The sequence below is a fragment of the Saccopteryx leptura genome, chromosome 3 (assembly GCF_036850995.1).
Source record: "Saccopteryx leptura isolate mSacLep1 chromosome 3, mSacLep1_pri_phased_curated, whole genome shotgun sequence".
Classification (NCBI taxonomy): domain Eukaryota; kingdom Metazoa; phylum Chordata; class Mammalia; order Chiroptera; family Emballonuridae; genus Saccopteryx; species Saccopteryx leptura.
The window spans coordinates 122,169,821-122,194,546 of record NC_089505.1 but is presented as its reverse complement, the minus strand read 5'-3'; the positions used below and the strand labels follow the sequence as shown (position 1 = coordinate 122,194,546).

At 51.9% G+C, this 24,726-nt stretch overlaps 1 protein-coding gene across 3 annotated transcripts in view; it reads left to right on the top strand.

The window, feature by feature from the left end:
• TRABD2B (TraB domain containing 2B) overlaps positions 1–24,726 on the top strand; it is a 218,060-nt gene that overhangs the window by 56,335 nt on the left and 136,999 nt on the right. The gene's annotated exons all lie outside the window — the stretch shown is intronic.

The following is a 24,726-nucleotide window of genomic DNA, read 5'->3' as shown; positions in this document are numbered from 1 at the left end:
TGTGCTACATTGACGTTCTAGCCTGTACACTGAAATTCACCTGTGCAGTCCACCTGTGCAGCTTCATATATCCTGTATCGTCCACCAGAATGCAGACTGTGAGCACCGAGGCCTTTTCTGTCTTACTCACTGCTTTATCTCCTGCAACTACAATAGTGCTGGAACCTAGGAGGGATCACAACAACTGATGGATGGATGGATGGATGGTTATGTGTAGAACAAGCTACTTCTCTTGTGCAGGTTTTGATTTCTTATCTGTTAAGTGGAGATGATCATTCTTGCCTTGCCTTCTTTTTGTGGCATCCTTGAGAGTTCTAGAATGGGAGGAACTTTTGGGAGCATCCACCTCAGCCCCTGAAGGTTTGGCCAGACCTCTCTCTTCCCCCACTGGCAGCCACAGCCACCTGTGTTTCCTCCACCTGGGCAGGTGTGCTGAGAAGACCCTTGGGGTGTGGTTTCTGGGGACACCTCAGTCAACAGATGTAAAGTCTTATGCCCGCTCTGCTCACAAGCTGCTGTGGGACCCTGGGTTGCCTTTTTCCACTCTAGGCCTCAGGTTTCTTATCTGTAAAGTGAGGAGCTCGAGCCTAGCTCACATTGTAGCCACCCAGGGCCCTGGAGATGAGGGCTGCTTGGTGAGAGAGAGGACTTGTATGACTTGAAGCCTCAAGATTTTTTTTTTCTGAGAATAAAGGATGCTGGGAGGGGAGACCATTAGTTTCCGTGGACACTAGTTTCTATCTGTGTTCTGTCAGCTCACAAGGAAAGATGTCTGTGTCCCCTGTCACGCAACTGGTTTAGGGTCTCCTCTGTCCACCAGAAGCCTCTGAGGAGCAGGGTGTGTGTGTGGGAGGGAGGGGAATGGGACACACAGGCCTGGTTTAACAGTCTCTGATACTATGGCTCCTTTTCTTCACGACCTCCCAAACTGCCAGTGGCTTTGTTCTGTCTAGAATGCAGACCCAGGGACTTGCTGGAATCAGCCAGGAGCTCAGCAATGATCCAGAAGGATCAAGGTGAAGATACCCAGAGAAACCCCCCGCCCCTCAGGAACGCGCCGCGCACTTTGCCCCCGCCCGCCCTAATCTCGAGGGCTCAGGCTTTGTCGGAGCCCCACTTCCCTCATCAATCACCTGGCCTCCTGGTCTTTCTCTTCCTTAGCATCTTTTGTCAGACACTAAAGCCGTTCAGGAAATCAAACCCTAAAGCTCTGTTGACTGTGGCTCAGGGTCCACCTTCTGGGAGGAGGGACGGGAATGTCACAGTGTGATTTCCAGGGAGCTGGGAGGGTATGCAGTGCAACCTGCCTCCACTCCGCACCTGAGCACTCACCTGGGCGGGGTGCTAGGGAACCGGAGACACGGGAGAGCTGGCTGCACTGAGCGCTGCAGTGCGATAGTCAGTGAACAGGAGGAGAGATGAGGCGGGGGTGATGAGGTCTGTGCCACAACTAGCTGCTTTCGTACTGGAGTCAGTGCAGTGGAATCCTGGGAGAGGGCTTTTGACTCAGAGAAACTGAAGGATGAGGCAGGTTTGAAAAGCAGCAGGAAGAGTGTACAAGCAGAGGGAACAGCAGATGCAAAAGCCCAGAGATAAAAGAGGAGTGTGCCAGGGACGACTCCCTGGAAGCAGGTGCCCACTGGGAGTCTGAAAGGGAGACCTAGGGAGAGGGCATTCCAGCCAGAAGGGTTAAAGTGGGCAAGGGCACTCGTGTATGCAATGTCACAGGTGTGTGGGGAGGGGGAAGGGAGTGGAGGGGCAAGGAGCAGAAAGGGGCGAGCAGTTAGGGGTTGGCCAGCCAGTGGTGAAGGCACCCCGACAGGAAGGGGCAGAGGGTGTGAAGAAGGCCTCATGGAGGGCCTGGGAGGCCTTGTTTGAGGAGTTTGGACTCAGAGAACTGGAAGTTGATTACAAAATTTGAAGCATCGGGGAGCTACAGACAGGTAAGTATTCCAAGGGACTCTCTTGCTGGAGGAGAGCTAGACAGGGAGAGACTGAGGTGAGGACACAGGTGAGCACACTGTGGCAGTTGTCCAGACTGGGTCCAGCCCCAGCTGCTCACAGTGTCCAGAATGCCCCTACTCAAGCATCACTGAAGTAACATAACCCGTCCAGGCAATGGGTGTGAGCACCCCTTGATAGCGGGCCCTGGGCTGGGTCCTGGGCACACAGAGGTGAAGACCAGCCCCCAAGGAGTGCTGTCCAATGGTTCCAGTGTCTTTATGGAGCAGAAGGCAGAGGGTGCTGCCTGCGGTGACACTGGTGCCTTCAGGGAGATGTGAGAGGACAGAAGGGAGACCAAGCTCCCCTGTCTATTCGGCAAACGTTGGCTCAGCACCTGCTGTGTGCCAGGCTTTAGGAATAAAGTGGTGAGCAAGCTGGAAGTGGTCCTGGCTGTGGAGCTTCCAGTCCAGGGGGACTGATAGACACCCAAGGCCGGGACAGGACTCTGCAGGAAAGCTTGCGATGAGGGTAAAGTGCAGAATGGAAGCTTGGAAATAGTTGGAGGTTGGTGGAAACAGCGAGGGTACTAGGATGAGGTGCCGGAGGCACCTAAGACTCGGAATTTAAGGGGATTCATTTTCTCAGAGTCATGCAAGTGCACAGGCAGCTCTGAGAGCCAAGGCTTCCATCACCTTTTTGCTCTAAGGACCTTGCTTACCTCACCCTAGTCGTGGCTTTACAGGAAAAAAATGTGTCTATACTAACACACGGGCTAAGACATAAAGGTTGAGTAAGAGTTAGATGGGGGGGGGGGGGATTTGTGGGAAGAGGTTTCCTGACAAAGGGAACAACATATGCAAAGGACTTGAGGCCACAGTTACCTGTATCCAGGGACCTGTAAGGCATCTGGTTTAGCCAAGAGGGTCAAAAGGTGAGGCTGAGAGGTGGACAGTCTTGTACATTATGTTAAAGCAGTCAGGGTTTTGCTGTGGAGGGATCATTTCACAGCATCTTCCAAGGCTCTTTGAGGGGACTCCCCCACCCCCACCTTCATCTCTCCATTCTGTGAACTTGTCCTGTGTCATTCAATCCCCACTGGTGTGTCCTGTATGTACCCCCATGCAGTGAACATGGGGCTTTGTGTACCAATATTTTCAAGTTTTGGGGTCGATACCCAATAGAGAAATTGCTGGGTCATATAGGAGTTCTATTCTTAATTATTATTATTATTAAATGAGAAGTGGGGAGGCAGGGAGGCAGAGAGACAGACTTTCAGTATGGACTTTCTGGAGCAGATGATGTTTGAGTTGAGCCCTGAAAGATGAGTGGAGTCCAGGCACATGGAAGCGGGGGACGTGGGAATGCCCAAGCTCAGTGTGAGGGCCTGGAGACCCGTCAGTCGCTCTCTTGGGTCCTAGTCCTCTATTAATGATGGGGCACCTTTCTGCTAGAGGATTCAATTGGAACCCTTTCAGAATTTAAAGGCTAAGGTGATCTAAACTTTAAGGGCCTTGCTGCCCCTCTTAGTTCAGCAGCTGTGCCCTGCATTGTTGGAGGTAGAAATGCAGTCCTTTCAGACTCCGGGGACCAGTAGTCAAGGGGTGTGGAATTCAGAGGCAGTGCGGTGTAGGGAAGGCAAAACTTGTGAACACCAGGGATAAGGCCTACTCTGTGTAGGGGACCAGATATGTCATCTCATGTGAATCCTCACCACAATCATAGGAGGTAGCTGTTATTATACCCACTTTACAAATGGTGAAACTCAGAGACATTAGCTAGCTTCTCCCCAGATCACAGAGCATGTTATGGCAGAGGCAGACCTGAACCCAGGTCGCTCTGCTTTTGGAGACTGTAATCCTTCCTCTGTGCCACCTTGCTACTGGGGCTCGGGTATCCCACTTATTAACTCTCTGGCCTCCTGCAAGTAACTTATTCCCATTTAGCCTCAGCTTCTTCAATGGTAAAGCGAAGGGATTGGTCTGACTTGATGGACTAGATACAGTGGTCAGCAAACCGCGGCTCGCAAGCCACATGCGGCTCTTTGGTCCCTTGAGTGAGGACGCAAAGGCCAGCTTAGGAGTACCCTAATTAAGTTAATAACATTGTACCTACCTATATAGTTTAAGTTTAAAAAATCTGGCTCTCAAAAGAAATTTCAGTCATTTCAGTCAGGAAAACCCTTTGACGCAGGCACCATGGTCATTCCCACTTTACAACGAAAACATCAAGCTCTCATACCCAAGGAGAGAAGAGTAGCAGGCCAGTGTCTCAGAGGTGTTTGAGCTTCCCGGGAGAGAACTGCTCAGGAAGCCGAAGCCTGTCTGTTTGTTCCCAGGTGCCTTTGCACCCATTCATCTCCTGTTATCTAAGGAAGAATTTTTCCTCCAGGTTCTTCACCCCACCCAGAAGCCTCCTCAGCACCTCTTTACCTATTTAAATCCTCCTATTCTTCCTGGTCCAGCACCAGTAAGCCCTCCTCCAGGAAGCCCTTTGTGATATCTCCCCTTCCTGAGCTTCCCCAGTTCTTGAGAGTCATTTGCACACGGTGACACATGCTGTCACTCACATGCTGCACTGGAAGGACTGATGACATGAGCTGACTGAGGAGTGACCCAGCTCTGGCACTGGGGCTGACTCGGAGATGTGAGCTCTGTTGATATTTGGCTCTGTTGACTAATGAGTTTGCCGACCACTGGACTAGAACAATGCTTCTCAAACTTTATTGTGCCCATGCATCATCTGGGGATCTTGTTAAAATGCAGATTCTAATTCAGAAGGTCTTTCTGACAAGCTCTCAGGTGCTGCTGCTGCTTCCGGTCCGCAGGTCGCCCTTTACCTTGCAATGGCTGGGCCACCTCCACTCGCCCATCTGTCCGAGAAGATGGACTCTTGCTGGTCGCCCTTTGCGTTGCAAGGGCTGGGCCACCTCCACTCGCCCACCTGTCCATGAAGATGGACTCTTGCTGGGGAGAGGAGCAGAGACACTACTCAGACCAAGGTCTCTCTTCCCATTCCTTTTTATTCCATTCAGTGCCTGGGCAGAGGTGAGGGCAAGGAGGATGTCTCCCCATTCTGAAAGAAAAGCCAGAGGCTCAGAGAAGGCCTGGGGCTTGCCCACTCCTGGCGATGCCTGGCCGGTGTTCTTTGGGAGCCTCTTTGCCCTTCCGCAGCTACTTCTTCTAGGCACCCTGGGCCAGCATCTTCAGTAGGCACCTCTCATCATCAATGAATAGTCCTACATTTTTCCTAATGGGGAGGCTCCTCGTGATAAAAGAGAGGCACCCTTTGTAGCAACTGGAGCATTGGCCTACTCCTTCCCTGAAGCCTGCTTGGCCTGGGGGGGCATGGCTGTAGGGAGGGAGGAGCTCAGGAGCAGGAGAGCCTGCTCCTCACACCCACCGTGACTCCACAGTGCTTGGCACTGCCCTGCTCACACTCTCTGGGATGGATTTGGGCTTGTTAACTTGGAAGGGAGAAGGTGCCTGAACAGTAGATGTTTGCGGATGGATTTAGAGGCCTCATATTTACCCATATTGTTAGGGAAACAGGACTACAGGTCTGAGTCACTCAGGGTGGGAAGCTGCACCTGGCACCTCTGGTGGTCTGAACCCACCCAGCCCTCGGGGCCCCCGTCCCATGCACGGGCCTCTGCCCTCACCTTAGCTCATGCTGACCCCCCTTCCAAGCATGCCCTTCCAACTTGCCATTCTCAATCTCACCCCTCCCCGAACTTCCAAGGCCCTTTGAGGGGACTCCTCCCCCCCCCCCCGCTTCATCTCTCCATTCTGTGAACTTGGCCTGTGTCATTCAGTCCCCACTGCTGTGCCCTGTGTGTACCGGGGCTGCATGGACTTGTCTGCAAGTAGCTCTTGGTTTCCATCCCCTTCTTGAACTTGGAACTAGGATTTATCCTGGATCTGCGTCTCTCAGGCGAATCCAGTCAGCACTAGAAAAGGCTGTTAGGGTGGGTGCCCTGAGGCACGGAGGCTGGAGGGGGAGGGTGGGCTGCTGAGGTGGGCACCAGCCCGCGATGCTGCGTGCCCCAGGGAGGTCTCCTCGGCCTCCTTCCTTGTTGAACATGTTTGGAAGATTTGTCTACCTTCTATCCCCTCATCTTCTTCAACCCCTCTGTACACATGGCCACTGGGTAGCAATGGCTGTGCCTCTCAACAGGAAAGGGACCTGCCAGCCTCCTTGTAGCACAGGCAGCAGCCTCATATCAGAATCATGAGGTGATCTGGGTGGTGTGCTGGGAGGGTTATAGGAGGACAGGGTGGCCCAGGGCTGCTGGGACCAGCAGTTCTGCACAGCAAGAGAGCCCTGATAGATCAGGTAGGGCCAAGGCCAAGCACCCTTTATTGGGAGCAAGAGCCACCAATCCCACCTACACACACACAAGCCTGTGCTCCTCTCTAGCGGCAGAACACCTCTTCATGGCTCCAGCAGCCCTGAGGCACCGTGACGGGCCCGGTAGGAATTGCAGCAAGGGAGAGCAAATGCACTCTCGGTGCCGTGATGCTATGTGGCATGAAATGTTACCTCCCCAGTGTCATCCTGGGCCTGCGTTCCTCTCCCCTGTAACACGGTGATCTGAAAGGACAGAGACCCAGCCTCCTTGTTAGTCCCTTTTCTGTGCATCATGGCAAGCTTAGATTTTTTTTGGGGGGAGGGCATTTGCTTCTCCTCTCTATAAGAAAGAATAATAATACTTTTCATAGAACTTGATCCAAGGGTAGAGAAATTAGTGCATGCAGACAGCATAGCATGTGTTTGCCATATAGTCAACACTCAAAGAAGTATTAACTCCATCTCTTACACCACCAGAAAAGGCCTCACTCCACGGAACAGAGTGAATGGCTCTGAGATTTTCTATGCCCTCTGAGATGGAATCTAAACTAAACCTGACCATGAAGCTCTAGCTTCCTTTGCACTGGGTACGGTGGAGATAATATTGGTCACTACCTCTCTGAGCTGTGTTCAGTGAGGATTAAATGAAAGAACTCATATAAATAGAACTTGATAAGTTATAGGTTCTCAGTAAATGTGAGTTGGTGCTGCCACTTAGAGTACAGATATTTTTCCCATTTATTCGAAGATCGGTTCTTAAATCTCATGAAGTGAAGTAGTAACCAGAATTAGTCTCAACATAAAATATAAAACTTTTCTTGCAAATCTCTGTTACTTCTCTCTTCTTTTTTTCTAGTTTAATATCCTGGTGCTTTTTTAATTCTTCATCATTTAAAAGGGAGGGGGGGAGCCTCTGTGAAGTGCTAATATGTCTTTAAAGTCTATTTTCAATACCATCCTCATGAAATGTGTAAGGAAACCAGGGAATAGGATAAGGATATTTTGAAGGAAAGGGACAAGAAGGGAACCAGAAGTAGGACTAATCAAAACTAGAAGCATGAGAGGTTTCTGTCCCATATTTTGATGTAAAGAGCTGAAATTTCTGGACTGGGTTCCAAAAAGACTAGATCAGTTGGCTGGAAATGTCAGGGGAATGATTCAGTTACTTTCTGGGCTGGATGACCTCTCAGGAATCAGCGCCGGCTGGTGTTCCACCCTGACGCTCGTCTCTGGCCCAAATGGAACCCGAGCCCCGTCTCTGGCCCAAACGGAACCTAAGCCCTCTCTGTGGTCACAGACTGAGCCTTGCCCTTTTCACACCTACAGGCTCTTAGTCACTAGAGGACCATGACTCACAGCGGGTGGGATGGCTCCTTGCACCCTCCCACCACCGGCAGTGGAGCACTGGTCCTCCGCCGTGACCCAGAAGAACCTTCTGTCATCAAAGGAAGCAGCTGTGAAAGCTGAACGGTGGGCTGAGGTTTTGAGTTGATGTATTCTGTGCTTGGTCTCTTCCGTTCCTCTTTCTGGCTGAGGGCAAAATGACCGCTTTGAAAATACCCCACCATGTGTCCGGCAGCCCATCTAGGGTTCCAATAGGACCTACTCCGGCTGGGGTCAAGCAGGATAAGGTGGGTGTTAAAGGGAGGATGGAAGGGTTAAGGACATCAGTCCAGGTGGACAGGATTATCTTTTCTCATTGGATGCCACCCAGGCACTCCTCCTCCTGTTCTGAGAGAGGGCTGGCTTGGCTAGAGTTTCTTAGCGGACTGTGGTCCGGGGCAGGAGTCCACATTCTGAACGGCGGGTGTCGGCTGTTACTCTCAGCTCACAAAGCACTGCTGTGTCATATTCTGCTTTGATCCTGTGTCACAGTCACTGTGGAGCGAGTAAGCAGGGTGGGTGTCACTGGGACCCCTTTCACCTGGTGCAGGGGAGACCACCTACTGGGATTATGCCCTGGTCCCAACCAAGTACTGATTCCCACCTGGCCCTCGACCAGGCCCCGACCCTGATCACTCACTCAGTTCTGTTCCTGGCCCCTGGTGGAGTCCCACTCAAGGCCCCTTGATTCTCTTACCCTTCATACAAATAGCAAGCAGCTGCTTTGTGCCTGGCACTGAGCTAGACACAGACCGCCTACAGCCCAGGCCCCAGCCCTCTGGACAGCTCATCCAGCTGCCTATTTAGGGAACAAGAAGGAGTGTAGATGCTAATCATCCCACAGGTTAAATGGAGACCTGAGGGGCTGCAGCAGCAGAGTTAGTGGAAAACATGAGGCTTTACGGAGGAACAGGCCGTGTCTAAACCCCAGCTCAGCCACTGATTAGCTGTGTGGCCACGGGCTGCTAACCTAACCTCTCTGAACATGTTTTCTTACTGTCACCTGGGGATCAGTTGAGGTTTGTACAGAATCTAGCACATAGTAGGTACTCAGTAAATATAAGCTCTTTTAACCTTCTTCACAGTCATTTATTGAAGTAAATGGATGTGAGGTCTTTTGTTAGATGCTGGGGATACCGAGGTGACAGGCAGGGTCTCAGAATTTTTAGCACACATTTGCTTTGCAAATAAAAAAATCATGGGACCAACGAGCAATTCAGTGGCTTTGCTGAGTCTCACACTGTCAGACTATCCAAGCATCTTTGCAACATACAACAAAAACTCAATCAGTTTTTAAATGGAGCAGAGATACCTCCATGTAGGTGGTCAGGGGAGAGGAGCCCCCAGCACTGAGATGTCAGTCTGGGCCTCCTGGAGGGAGACAGTGACTGTGTGTTTTCTCCCCTGTGATGAAGGCTGTGTGTGTGAGACTGAAGAGTGCTGGGAGGAATCCAAGAAGGGCTTAGGCAGCTTCTGCTCGGCCTGCCAGCCCCACCACGGGCTTGTTTTCCTAGACTGCTTCCCTGGCATCAGAGGGAACGTGCGTTTTTGCATATTCAGAGTTCATCATCTACAGCCCAGAAATATGGAAATTCACTGGTCAGCCCAACCCAGCCATCGGACCACCCTGACCTGTCATACCTGGGGGATCTAAAGACAGGGAGAGACACCACCAAGGGAGAGGTTTCGCAAGCTCCAAGCACAGAGGAAATGCTGAGGTCTAGTTTGACGAGCACTGAGTGAGCATGTGGCTGGCCAAGTGTGGTGCAGTATGCTGAGGATGCAAACCTCAAAGGCATTGCTCGACCCTGTGCTAAAAGGAGTAGTCTTCGTAGTCAGGGTGGCCTTTGCAGTGGAAGGAGCACTATACTCGGAGTCTGAGAGGATGAATTATGGTTCTGCGTACCCCGCTGACTCTGAGTGACCTTGCAAAGCCTCGTTTCTTTGCTAAACCATCATAAAAGAGAACAGAGAACTGAGAGGTCCTCCAGACCACCCACAGTGTCGTTCGTTCGTTCATTCATTCATTCTGAAGCACCTGTTAGTCAGCACTGAAGAAAAGCCCAGGACAGGGGAGGCACTCCCAGGAAACTGCACAGGGAACCGTGTGACTAAATTCTATTTCACTCTGAACTTTGACTACAGGAGTCTTGGATGCTTCTAGAAGACTCGGAAAATCAAACTTTACCCTCTCCAGAGCAACCCTGAGGAATGTTTGAAGCTTTCAAATTGGCTTCCAAAGGGGCAGCACCCACCTCAGAGCAGGGCAGGGGAGTAGCTCCCAGGGGAGTCAGCCCACTTCGTCAGGGGCCACCTTGAACAGACAGCACTCTTCTTGGGTAAAAATGCTCAGTCACGTGGTCTAGGTCATGCATCATTCTGAAGACAGAGGAGTCTAGTATCTCAAACCTCTGATTTTCTGGGGATTATTTTTCCTAGGGGTGGAAAGTCCAGAGCCCTAGGCCTGCCTTGCTGTGTGACCATGGATACCTTCCCCTCTCTGAGTCTAACTGCCCTCACTGTACAGCAGTATAAACACACCTGCCTCGCCCTGCCTCCTGGAGAGGCTCAGCTCTTCCTGTGGGCCTGGTACTGGGCAGGCCTTCCCTCATCTTGTTCTCAGGAAAACCCTTTGACGCAGGCACCATGGTCATCCCCACTTTACAACGAAAACATCAAGCTCTCCTACCCAAGGAGAGAAGAGTAGCAGGCCAGTGTCCCAGAGATGTTTGAGCTTCCCGGGAAAGGACTGCTCAGGAAGCCGAAACCTGTCTGTTTGTTCCCAGGTGCCTTTGCACCCATTCATCTCCTGTTATCTAAGGAAGAATTCTTCCTCCAGGTTCTTCACCCCACCCAGAAGCCTCCTCAGCATCTCTTTTTTTTAATTTATTTTATTTTATTTATTCATTTTTAGAGAGGACAGAGAGAGGGAGAGAGACAGAGAGAGAGAAGGGGGAGGAGCTGGAAGCATCATCTCCCATATGTGCCTTGACCAGGCAAGCCCAGGGTTTCGAACCGGCGACCTCAGCATTTCCAGGTTGACGCTTTATCCACTGCACCACCACAGGTCAGGCCTTAGCACCTCTTTACCTATTTAAATCCTCCTATTCTTCCTGGCCCAGCACCAGTAACCCCTCCTCCAGGAAGCCCTTTGTGATATCTCCCCTTCCTGAGCTTCCCCAGTTCTTTTTTTTTTTTTTTTTTTTTTACAGAGACAGAGTCAGAGAGAGGGATAGACAGGAACAGACAGACAGGAATGGAGAGATGAGAAGCATCAATCATTAGTTTTTCGTTGCGCATTGCGACGAACAATTGAACCTTAGTTGTTCATTGATTGCTTTTCTCATATGTGCCTTGACTGCTGGCCTTCAGCAGACCGAGTAACTCCTCGCTTGAGCCAGGGACCTTCTTGCTTGAGCCAGGGACCTTGGGTCCAAGCTAGTGAGCTTTTTGCTCAAACCAGATGAGCCCACACTCAAGCTGGTGACCTCGGGGTCTCGAACCTGGGTCCTCGGCATCCCAGTCCGACGCTCTATCCACTGTGCCACCGCCTAGTCAGGCAACTTCCCCAGTTCCTGAGAGTCATTTGCACATGGTGACCCATGCTGTCACTCACATGCTGCACTAGAAGGACTGATGACATGAGCTGACTAAGGAGTGACCCAGCTCTGGCACAGGGGCTGACTCGGAGATGTGAGCTCTGTTCCGTTGGGTGGCATCCTCTCTAGAAGTCTTTCCCTGTGCGTTGTCCCACAGACGGGCTGTAGGAACTGTCTAGTCCAGTCCAGTGCCCTTAGTTTACCGTTGAGGAGCCTCAGGCCCATACAGAGGCACTGGTTTCCCGAGGTCACCTGGCAGGTGAGGGCAGAGTGTACCAGCAGCCCAGCTGCTCTCCCCAGCTCTCCTGGGAGGGGTTTAAGGAAGCTCCTCTCTGCCTGTTGCTGCCTCCCAGGACAGGACGGCAGCCTCAGGCTCCCTCAGGGGCCTCTGCTGTTAGGCTCACCATAGATCTTGAGCTCCCTGTGGCTGGAGAGACTTTTCTTTCTCCAGGACAGCTTGTTAGGGAGAAGGCCGAGGGCATGTCATCCATTACTCACCCAACCTGCCGGCTGTGCACTCCTCATTCTCTTATTCGTCTACTTATTGATTTACTTCATTTTTTCACTTATTTATTTAATCATTTATTTACTCACTTATTCACCGACCCACTTATTTGTTTATTGCCCCATTCATTTAACAAGCAAACACAGAGCATCAGGCGGAGGCTTACTGGAGAGACTGATCAAGCAGTGGGCTCCAGGGAGACACCCCAGCAGAGGTGGTATCCAAACAGGCCTCCAAGGAGAAGAAGGAGTTCTCCAGTGAGAGAGAACAGAATGTCCCTTACGTCCTCATGAGGTTCTCTGAAGCCACTTAGACCTGAGCTACCGAACTCACTGGGCAGAAGGACTTGAGCTCCTGGATCTGTTCACTTCTTGGCCTGACTCAGTGGCTGTGGTCACTGGTTTCTCCCAGGCTGTTGGGGGGATGCGGGAGGCAGGGAGTCTGGTGGGGCACAAAGAGCTTGATCTTCTCTTTACAGCCCCATCTTGGCTTACGGCCAGTTTTCCAGATGATTACTGGGGTGCATGCTTCCACATGGCCCCCTCTACCACTGCTTGTCTGCCTCAGGGGAAAGGAAGAAAGGGAAGGTGGGAGGATTAGTAAAGTCAACAAAAATGTCTTTATCCAGTAGAATAGCAGTTAAAGCCACTGTGTTTGGAATCAGACAGACCTGGATTCAAATTCTACTCTGCTACTCACTAGCTAGGTGACCTTGGCCATGTCTCTCTGGGCCATTTTGCTTTTCTGCATAATGCAATAGCATTGAACTGACAAGACCCACTCTGACACACCATAGATTCTCAAAATGTGGCGGCTGATGTTTTATTATGCATCCACTTGCTACGTGATTGTCAAGCTCTTCCTGCGTGTTATACTGCCCTAAAGGAGCTGGGGATCCAGATACATAAAACATTCACAGCCCAGCCACAAAGACAGACAGGTGCACCTGTGCTTACCCTGTGGGTGCCTGGGTCTGAGGTCCACCTGGGACACTCTGAAATGCCCCAAAAGGCTCAAGAGAAGGTAACACTCTAACTGAGCCTTGAAAGTTGAGTAAGTGGAGGCTTTTTCTGAGTTCAAGGTGCACCTCTGATTGTGTTCTCTTAGCACATTTTGACTCTCAGTTCTTTCAACTGCAAAACGGGAATAATGATAACAGTTATGAGAACAAGGCAGAACAATGCATGTTAATGAGCTGTGTAATGGGAAAAAACTACTCTTCACAAAACAAATCAAGCCTTTCCCAGGCATCCTGACTCTGAAGCGCTTCCCCACTGCCTACAGTCACACGTGCCAGCCTGTAAGTCACAGATCATCCCAGGTATCCAGGAGGATTTGCCTGGGAAAGACCAGGAGGGAAGCAGTCGCACTGGTTTCTAACCCATTAGTGCTTGGATAGAATGCTCCGTGAGTAGTGGAGGCAGCAGCTTGTCCTGCTGCATCCCAGCCTCCCCCAGACACGAGAGAGTGCATCTTCAGTGTGGCCGGAAAGAGAGGCTGGAACCTCAGAGGAACATCCTAGACAACACATCTAGCATCTCAGACTCACCACCTAGTGGTTTCTGGAATTCCTGTCCTATCTGGACTGCCAGCCCCAGTGTCCCTACCTCCTGGAAGCCCTCCCTGACCTTCCCCAACCCCTTCTCAGAGCTCCTTAATGGAAGCTTATGCTCTAGCAATCTCACCTGGGCCATGCGCTATTTTAGGACCCCCTTTTTCCTTTGCAGGGTATGGGCATGCTTGGGGAGCATTGTCGCTGGGTCTTCTCCTGTGTGGCCCCACATGGGCTCCTCTCAGGAGCAGGCTCAGGGCCCATGGAACTCTCTTGTCCCCTCTGTGGCCCACAGTCTTCAAGGGCAGTCTTTGGGACTGGTCTGCTGCATGCTGGAGTCAGTCTGTGACACCTGAGCTTGTGGCTTCTGGATGCAACCCCCTGGCTTTACTCTGCAGGAGCTGTGAAGTGATCTGGTCAAATTACTTAACCTCGTGGAGCTTGTTTCATCATCTGTAAAACAGGAAAATAGTATGCACTTCATAAAACCGGTTTAAGTGCAATCATTAAACCGTGTAAAGTGCTTCAGCCAGTGCCTGAGGCATAGTAGGGGCTTTCAAGGTGTGACTCTTATTGTCACAGCTGGGATAGGTAAGAAAGAGGATTGAAAAGTAAGAATGGAGAGATGAATGAAAGGGAAGTGGGTTTGTCTAGGGGAGCAGGACAGGTGGGAGGGCACTAAAGGAGGGGCTAAAGGCCCTGGCCCAGCCCCCTCCTGATTCCAGCCCCAGGTCCTGCTGCTTCCCTAGAACTCTCTTCTCCAGCCATATGGAATTTCTTGCCATATGTTTTTCACTTGCGTTCCCTCAGCCATTATTCTTCACACTGTGTGAGATGTCATTTTCTCCTTTTCCACCTTGAAAGCTCTGTAAAGTACACCCTCCTCCTGAAAGCCTTCCTTGACTGACCCTGTACGTAGTAGTTAGGGCCTCCATGCTGCATGACCCTCCCAGCCTCTTCTGCTGTTACCCTCCGTCACAGCACTCATCACGAGGCTGGTCAGTCTGTATAGTCTCCCCCACACCAGATTGTGAGCCACTTGAGGCTGGGGAGGGGAGGGGAATGTTTGATTCCTCTTTGTGGCTCCAGCACTCAGTGACTGTTAGAATGATGCATGCATGCATGAATGAATGAACGAACAAACAAACGACTTTGAGGGGAGACAGTGAAGCAGGGAGGGTTATTTAAGGGCCTGTCCTCAGGGGTTTGGTCTCCTTCTGTTGCTCACTGTGTTCCTCCCGCCCCCCCCCCCCTCCAGGCTCGGCCTCTCCTCTGTGAGTGAGAGAGCGGGAGGGGCAGCAGTGCCAAGCCAGCGTCTCCGCACCAGGGATCCCTTCGCCACACTCGTTTCCTCCAGGGCTGTCTGTGGCCTCCTCAGGAACCCCAGGTCCTTGCAGACCGACAGAAACAGCTTCCCTCTCCCACCCTGCACACCCCCTCCCCCCGCCTCAAACACAAACACAGCCCCTGCCAGAGAGCCACAGAGGCTCGCAATGAAAAACAGGTGTCTCCCAGAGACCTGTCAGCCCGGGCTGCAAGGCAGCTGGGGGTCACCACCTCAGGGGCAGGGGAGGGGTGGGGGCACAGCAGGGCTCACCCCCATGTCCAGCTCCCAGGGCCGCACTGGCTGCAGCAGCCACCTCATGCCCTGTTACGGGAGATGGTGACTGACAGGACACCCCATCCCCCGGCCAGGAGAGCCAGAGTGCTTTGGGTCTGGCTGGACCCTCCCTGGGGCCAGTCCTCAGAGAGCAGCTGGGCATGCAGAAAGACCTGGCCCTCGTTCCTGCCCCACTGTCTCAGGCTTCCGCTTCACTCTGGAGAGGGAAAGAGCCTGGGTGTTCTGATCGCCTGCCTTTCTTTCCTACTTAGCCCCTCCAAGCTGTGTGAGCTCAGGGACCTTGTTGTTCCTCTTGGAGTCTTAGTTTACTCATCTGTAAAATGGGTTCGTGAAGATGCTTTCCGTGGATCATGGGATGGGACTGGGTGAGGCAGCTTGTACATGCACATGTGTAAATGACTCAGCATAGGGCCTGGGGTGTAATCTACATTTATTAAATGTGAACCCCCATGCCTGTGGCTCTGGAATCCATTACTGAAGGACTGTGTGTGTGACCTCGAATTGATATTTTCAAATGTCAAGCGTCTTTAAGAAGGGTCTGTGGCCTCCACCTGCTCCCCAACCTCCTGAGGCCCAGTTTTAGGGAGCTGCTTCCAGTCTCCTACAGGGGTCACTTTCTCTTGTTCCTCTCAACTTTTATGTGTGAAGTCCCTCTGCCTGCTGCCTTTGCCCAGTTGTCTCGCTCCTTCCGGTCACAGACACCCTCACTGAGCACCTGCTATATGTCAGGTACTATTGTAAGTGCTTGGAAGACCTGGGTGAGCAAGCCCTGCCCGCCCTCCGGCTCCGGCTCCAGCTCCGGCTCCCAGGCGCCCCTAGGGAAATCTACCTCATTGTCCTGGAGTGGGCTGTTTTTGTGTCTGTCCCCTACGACTGAGCTCTGGGAGGGCAGGCACCATGTCTAACCAGGACAGTACCCACAGCATTGGGCACAGAGGGCCACGTCTATCTGACTTACTGTGGGCTCCCAGCATTCGTCTTGTTGGCTGAATAAGTGAAGGGTCCCAGCAAGCTGGGCTTCCGCAGGACCCACTAGAAGCGTAATGCTATCTCCATGGCCAATTTCAGACTCTGCTGACTGGGCCTCCTCAACACTGCCAATGCACGGGCTCTTTCTCTCCATGGGGGGCTGGGCCCAGACACCCTGGAAGGTGTGGTGATGGAGGGAGAGAGAGGCCCAGGGGGTGCCGGAGTCATCTTTTATATTTGTATTGGAAGCCAGCTCCTTGCATACCAGCACTCAGCCCTGACTTCAATTATCCAATTGCAGACTGCTGCTGAAATTGCCGAGGGCAAACGAGCTGGCGCGGGCCCCTTTCTTCATTAATTCCAACAGTCCATCACGCTGCGCCCAGCCCCGTGGCCTTCCCCGGGGGGTCCTGCTCTCCCCTCCACGGGTTCAACAGAATCTGGCCAGGTCACCGAGATGGGAACCTGAGAGAAAGAGCTGAGGGGAGGAAGTTCCCTAAGGAAAACATAGGCGTGTGTGAGAGGTTTTAGGTCAGATCCCACCCTCTTCCTGATGCCCTGGGGTCTGCCTCATGCTCGCACTCTGGGGACTGGCTCTGGGCTTCCAGGGCTGGGCCAGGAGAGTCATTTTGCCAAGGTGACTGAGAAGGAAGGTGTCTATGGTCATTGGCCTGCCCTTCAGGGACACCGGCAGGGTTCAGGCCTCCCAGCCTCATCTCTTAGGTGCCGGGAGGTTTTTCAAAGGTGAATGGTTGCCCTTGTTTCCCGTTATCCAGGCTCTGCCGTGGTTGTATCTGGAAACACGGAAAGTCTACAGGGAATCTACCAGCCTGAAACAGTCAAGAGCTGGAGCTAGATTCCCTGTAGACTTTCCAAAGGGGGCGGCCACGTAGGGCTGTGGACGTGACACAGGGAATGGAGATAGGCTGGCCTGTGTTCTCCGTCTGGGGGGGTCTCAGTCGCTGAGCTTGAGCAAATCGATCAACCATGCCTAGTTTCTTCGCATCTAAAATGGCAGCAGTGATACCCCTCATGAGAGTTGATGTGATGACTGAAAGAGATATTTGCCTGTATGCGACACGGTAAGTAGGTTCTTTCCCCTCCTCTCCGTACGTTCCTGTATTGCTTATTGCCGTTCCGATATTTTCAAGAAGACATGTCTGCTCTTCTCCTGAAGCCGAGTGATTGGACGGTGTGGCAGGCAGGAGATGCAAGAAGGGAAGTGAGGACTCTACACTACACTTTGATAGGTGTTCACATTCATGGGGTGCTGGTCACCCCACGAGTTCCCACCCAGGGTCTGTGCTGGGGCCTCAAAGGACAAAAAAGCAGCCGCCTCGAGTGTCATCTATTAAAGTCTGGTGGGGGGAGGGTGGGCATCTGATTTAAGGATGAAGGGTTAATAGGTACCAGATAAGCCACCAGAACCAAAGGGGTCATTCAGGTCACTCCCAGGTGTCCCTCTTCTGCAGGTTAACCACTCGGAACCGGGCCTACTCCAGCCAAACCCTGCTCCCAGCCCACACAGAGCGGTTGGACCACAGGCTGCTCCTTCCGCGCAGGACTCGTGGATGCTGGCGACGGAGTGGCTCTGTGTCTGGAGGAGGGGGTGGGAGTGAGGCAGGAGGCCTCCGAGGACCTAAAAGAACCGGGGGTCAGTGTGAAGCAGCGGCGCTTGGGGAGGAGGAAGTCACTCTCCCCAGATATCCGAGGGAGAAGACCATTTCCCAGAGAGCAAGCTGGGCCTGCTGGGGAAACAGTTGGTGAAGGGAAAAGTACTTTCTCAGAGTCCAGCTGCCCAGCCACGCGGGAAATTAGTCAGCAACCTGCTGCGGAGGGGTGTGTCCGTGGGACTGGGCACGCTGCCTGCTCAGCCTGGGCTCTTCCCAGCTTTGAGGCCACAGACGGGTCATTTCCTCCCAGAGACCCCCAGGTCTTCTTCCCTGCCCCGTGGGGCAAGTAATGGCTAAGATGTGTGAAATTCATCCTTGCCAGCCCCCAGGACACGGCGCACCCGGGAGGAGGGAGTTCTGTGGTACACGGCTGGGCACACAAGGAGCCACCTTGGAAAGCCCCCGCGCAGCCTGAAGTGGCCAGATGGGGCCCAGTGTCCATCTCCCCAGGTGTGAGCTGCCCTGTCGGCCCTCCCAGCAGATCTAAATACCCTCCGAATGAGCTGGAACCTGACTGCTCCAGGAAATGTTGTTACAAATTGCTTTTCCACCAGAGCACATACTGGATTTTCCATGCCACCTCCAGCACATTTTCGGGAAATCCCAGGTGGTGATGATGGGGGCTGAGACCCTCCAGAAAGGCCAAGGCCCCGGCAAACCAAAATACGGCTGGGTTTTATTTAATCATAAGTGCACATACGTCTCAACCTTTGAATACTGGAAAGGAAAAAAAAAAAAAAAACAGCCCAGCAAACCAAAAAAACACACACATCGCTTTGCTTTGGAGGGTAATTACTCTGAATTCAGTTAAACCAACTTGCTCTAGCTAACTAGATTAGTTTACATCTTGTGGTAGAAAAAGAAATACAAATTACTTAGATTGCAATAAACCATGTTTTTCTAACTAAATAGATTAGTTTATGTCTTGTGGCAAGAAACAAGAAGGCGAACGGCTCAGAAGCGCCTGTTGCTCGCTGCTGCCCACTCACTCATTCAGGGCAATGTGTTTTCTGTGTGGCCTCTAGCCCCTGACCTTCTGCCTCCTTCTGCCTCCTCCTCCAAGAGATGCAAAGAATTGAGACTGGGAAAAAGAAAAACAAAACCACCTCCAGCCCCACGGCTTTGATGAGGAGGCCGGAAGGCTGAGGGTTGCATGATCCACACAGATTCTGTCTACTTTCACAAACACGTGCCTGCAGACTACCTGCCGACTGTGTGGAGGGCACAGGACTGGGCACTGAAAGGGCAGGCCCGCTCCATCAGTGAGAGACCCATGTGGTCCCACAGGGTCCCATGTTTGATTGAATGAATGCTCTGCTGTCACCATTGTGAAATTCCTCATAATTTCATTTTGTACTGGGCCCTGCAAGTTATGCAGCTGGTCCTAGAAAAAAAACAAGGGATAGAGGAGGTAAGGGCTTTCCCTCTGGAAACACGTGGTGTCCTAGGGGACCCATGGCTCTCACAAGAACTCCTGATCTCTTCCTGAGGCAGGGACCATGTTGGACCCACGGCCTCACCCACATGTGGCTGTGACTGATTCCAGAAGTTTCAGTGACTCGGGGATTCTTTGTCTTTTTTTCCCCCTGAGAATAAAAGACATTTGCTTTCCAATGTCTGCGTCTTTCTATCCTAACATGGCCCCAGGAAGAAAAAGGTAACTGTGATCGGCAGTTTCTGAAGAAATTCAGCTAGGTAGACATCCCAGCCCAGCCTCTCCAGAGGGGATCTGCAAGGTCACTGCAGTGGAGAAAACCATCACCCTGACCCAGGATGGGGAGTCAGGAAGGCCTTCTGTGCTTTCAGGAAGTTAGTCTTGGAGGATGAATTACTTATTTCCTAGCCCTGTTCCTCCTAACCTCAGTTTCCTCATCTGTAAAATGGGACTAGTAAGAGTACCCACCTCACACAGTTAAAATGACAATTATAACATGTAGCCATAAGTATTTAATAGGCATCAGTTATTATTATTTTTTTCAGTGAGAGAGACAGAGACAGAGAGAGGGACAGATAGGGACAGACAGACAGGAAGGGAAAGAGATGAGAAGCATCAATTTTTCGCTGTTGCATCTCAGTCTTTCATTGATTGCTTTCTCATGTGTGCCTTGACCAGGGGGCTGCAGACGAGCCAGTGATCGCAAGCTCAAGCTGATGAGCCCACACTCAAGCCAGCAACCTCAGGATTTCGAACCTGGGTCCTTTGAGTCCCAGGCTGACACTCTGTCCACTGTATCACCACCTGGTCAGGCAGACATCAGTTATTACTGAGAGCAGACCAAGCAGAAGGAATGGCAAGAGCAAAGACAAAGGTTGACCAATGCACAGTCCACTCAGAAGGCTAGAGTGGGAGGTAGGGAGTGGGGGCAGCTGGAGATGAGGCAAGGGGTCAGGAGGTCCTTCCTTACATGCAGCCCCTCTCTTCCAGCCTCGATTTGTACCCCAAAGCTCCATAAAGTGGGTCTGCTCCTCCTGTCGGGAAGCTGCAGTCACAGAGCCACCCGAGGGCTGGCTGAGGGTTGGCCTTTTTGCAGAGCAGACACAGCAAAGGGCAGTGAGAGGCAGGTGTTCCAGAATGCTGGGACTGCTGTTTCCAAAACCGTCTGGGTAAGTAAAGAGAGGTTTGTGGTGACTATGCCGGGCCTGCTGCAGCCCAACTGAGAAATCGGTGGCTTTTGTGCAGCTGACTAGGCTCTCAGCCAACACGGATGGAGCAAAGGCCAGAGAGGCTTGGAGGAGTGGACGTTGCAGACACGATGGAGGGGGGAAGAAGGACAGAGGACAAAGCAATAGACTGGAAACGGAAGACAGGGAGAATCCAGGAGCCCCACAGTAGGAGGCAGGACAGACTGAGCACCCATTAACTTATCTACAGGACAGCAAGAACCCTGGAGATAGTGGGTGTGAGCCCCATTTACAGATGAGGAAGCTGAGGCTCAGAAAACTTTGCAACTTACCTGAGTTCACCCAATTAATGATCTGATTCCAAATTTTTCTTTTTCTCTTCCTCAAATCATAGTAGTATGTATTATAGGATGCACAATCTTTATGAAGGACATAAATAAAGAATTGTAAAATTCTACCCTCTGGGGAATAACACTGTTAACATTCTCTGTGGATGCACCCAGCATTTCCCCAGGCAAATCCACGTCTACATATGTGGACGTAGATGAATGCATATTTATTAAAATGGGTTCATCACTGTACATATTGTCCTTGATTCAATCCGCAATAGATTGTGCACATCTCTCCACTACAGTGTAAATGTGTCCGCTGTGTCATTTCTAGTCATCACAGAGCATACTTACATCATTCCCAAGTTTCCATAGCCACACAGCAGAGAACACTTAGCAAGGTGACTTTCCAAGGAGAAAGGAAAAGAAATCCAAATGATTTGTAGAGAAAGAGGGGGCGGAAACCCTAACCTAAACAGCATCAGGCCCTAAAGTCAAGTTCAAATCCTGGTGTCCCCCTCCCATATTTATGGGCCAACCTCAGGCCCTGATTCATGTCTAGGCCTTGGTTGCCTCATCTATTAAGTAGAAGTGATACAGGGAAAGTGAAGAGTGGTTGTGGGGATACGACACCAAATAGGATAGTGCTCAATAAATGATTTTTGAAATTAAATTAGTTTCTATTCTCGTAATTTTCTTTAAAAGGTGGGTGTGCCCATTCTTGGTTAAATATCCTCTTTCCGGGGACCACAGACTCCCTTGTAAAAAGCCATGTGAGTGGCCCAGCCAATGAATGAACAAATCCCTTATCATGAAAGAAAGTGTTTCCAGTAAGTATGAGTGTGTTTGCCAAGGCAGCCCGGGCCCTGCAGCCCCAGCTGCTGGAGGTTATGGCATCCCTGCCTGAATAGCCACATTTTTTGTGCCTGGAACATGTGTGTTATTAGAGTCCGACTCCCCTCCCTTCACCCCCCCCCCCCGCCCGTCCCAATCAGCGCAGCCCGTGTTCACATGAGCTGCCTGTCATGTGCAGGCAGGAGACTGCCAAGCCTATTCCAGGGACAGGCCCTAATTGCCCGTGGAAGGGGCTGAACCTGGGTAGGCTGTGTGTGTTTCTAGGGCATATCGCGCCTGTCACCAGATGAGGACAGACAGCACACGGGATTGGCACTGGCAGGACCCCCTGCCAAGCTTCTGGCTGCCCTAGAGAGCCAGGCCGAGGGACGGGCATTTCTTTTTCTACATTATTAAGCTGTCTTTTGCTTTTAAGGTTGCTGGACCTGTCATTATATAAGCCATCCTCGCTAAGATTCTAGGCCCCTGTTCCTTTGAAGTGCAGGGGTAGCTGTGAAGAAATCCTGCTTGCCCTGCAGGGTGATTGACAGCCTCCAGCCAGGCTGCCACTAAGCGGGTTTGCTGCCCAGCAGGCCCAGACTTGGAGTCCGTGGGAAGTTTTGGTGGAGCCCTGCCATGCTCATACCCTATCATGGGAGACTAGAGCTGAGAGCAGGGGAAGAAGGACACCTCGAGACTGCCATCAGAAAACCTGAGCTCTCAGAAAGGCAGTATTGGTGCGCCTCGGCAAGGGGCATGGAGCTTGGCGCTAGGTGGCCTGGGCCCAACCCAGCTCCACCACTGCTGACCTTTAGCAAGTTCCTTCACCCCTCTGAGCCTAAGGTCCCTCATCTGTAAGTGGGGGAAATAAAAGTAACCGCCTCATAAGCTTGTTTTCAAGATGACATGAATTATGAGTTTCTTTGATGAGTCACGCAGCCACTGAGCCCAAGGCCTGGTGCATGGCAACACCACAGACGGAGCTGTTCTTTCTCTTTTGTGGGGCCTCGGTGCTGCAGGTGGAGTGTTTGGGTGGGGAGCGCTCCGAGCTGGGGGGTCAGGAAACCTGGCTTCTGATCCCAGCTCCGCCATGGGCCTGTGGTATGACCTCGGTCAAGTCTGTGCCGCTCTCTGAGCCATCTTTAACTCGTGTCTGGGCACAGAAAATTGAGAGGCAGCAGGAGAGCAGTGCAGGCTTCTAATTCAGTGATTGACTGCGAGCTCCTTAGAGGGCCAGCTCTGTCTCTGTCCTCTCAGCCCTCGGCCCCAGCTTCAGAATGTTGGCTGGTTTCTGTTGAATTATGTTGAATTAAATCTAATTCATCTGAAGGGATGTTTAATGAGATTTAATTTATGTTATTTACAGCATTAGGAGTCAGTTATATTGAAAGAGAGGAGGGAGGAATTCATATTTTGAAAACAGAGTATATAGTATCTTCAGAGTATATATAATACTATCTCTGGCCCGGAGGCAGGTTTATGATGGGAGGACGTTCCAGGGCATTCTGGCTGAGGGAAGGGTAGTGGTGAGTGTTGGAAGAGAGTCCTCCACGGGGTGGTGGGTTGACAAGACTTTTTGGGAGCCTTGTCCCTCCTGCGTTGGGTTGTCTGGGAGGAGACAGAGGTGGTGACATATCCTAGGCACTTGGTTAGAGGAGTTTGGAGGCAGCGGGACTTTCCTGTTCCATCGCTGTAACTACAGGGACATGGTTTCCTAGAGGGGCTGGGCATTACTCCCATAAGAATTTGCTCAGAATGGGAAAGGCTTTGTTATATCCGTGTCTCCACCTACAGAATCTAGTCTAAACTCCCCCGCCATGTGCCCCCCATGGGGGCCCTGCTGACTACACAACCCTTATTTCCTCCCCCCTTTCCCTCCCCCCCATGCTTCGTACACTCCTCGTTGCTTCTTCCACACCCTGCACTTCCCCCACCCCAGCCTTTGGTCACCCTGTCTCATCTCTTGTAATAGCCTCCCTGATCCTGACCCATTAGCACATCCTGCCTCCCTATTCTTCAAGGTCAGGCTCAGAATCCACCTCCTCCAGGAAGCCTTCCCTCCTTTCCCCAGTGCAAGCATCCATCTCCCTTCAGTGCCTCGTTGCAGCTTGTTCTGCATGCTTCATGCTATTTTATGCTCAAATTAGGTTTGGAGGAGTATTCCCATCTCTCTCCTTCCCCACTGTAGGCTCCTGAGGGAGCTCTGAATCATGGGGTCTGGCCCAGAGATTGTGTTCAATGTGTATAGGCAAGGGAGAACAACCCGAGGAGGCAGGCAGGTCCTGTATCCTGGTCTGTTGGAACTTCTGGGGCAGTGGGGGTTAACTAGAGGTACATGTGATTAATAATATTTACTGGGTGTTAAGTTTTCAGCCTAATGGGGGATTTAGCAGCCATCTCATTTATGGTAACGGGAGGCATGTGCAACCCTGGGGGATTTGGGGAGGGAACTCCCTCCACCTGCCTTCAGACTAGTTTCAGAGCCCTGCCCCCCACCAAACTCTAACTGCCTTGGCCAGGAAGCCCCAGGAGACCCTGTCAAGGTAGACCTTTGCTTGCTCTGATTTTCTTGGGCTCTCAAGTCCTAACTCCACTGCAGGTCCCTCCCTCCCTCTGTCATTCCTCACAGAATCTTCATCCCGTCATTGTGCTTGGCTCTGTGCTGGGCACTGGGGACACAGACATGAAGCAGACGCGGCTCCTTCACCCTGAGGAGCCCCTCATTACACACTGCTGCCCTGAGAAATGATCCCCAGCACATCAATGCTGGGCCACGGCCACCGAGGGCTTGAGGCTCAGCTGGGGGAGAGGAGAGGCACAGACATATCTCAAGGAAGAGCAGGGCACGGGAAGTGTGTAGAAAAGCCTTCGGAGTAAGGATGCAAACGTCCCAGGAGTAGGGGTGTACAGAAGCCCTGAGTATAGGAAGTATGCAGAAGCGCCAGGTAGGGAGTGTGCAGAAGCGCCAGGGAGAGGTGTGCAGAAACCCCAGGTATAGGGTGAACAAAACACCCAAGTGTAGGGATGTATAGAAGCCGCAAGACTGTGTGCATGGTGGGAGGGGGGAGGGTGCAAAACACCCAGGCGTAGGGATATGCAGGATAAACACCCAGAAGATATGACAGACGCCCCTGAGGGTACTCTCCTGAAGGTGTCACTGGGCTAGACGCTGAGATGGACAAACAAACAGGCAACATTACACACAGTGGGTGCTGTGACCACAGAAAGCTCATCGGGGGGCTGTGGGCACTAGAAAGGGCATCTCACTCAGCCTGGGAAGCTTTTTCCAAGAATGTGATCTCGGGTTGCATTGTGAAACTACACCGAAGAGAGGGAAAATGACATTTT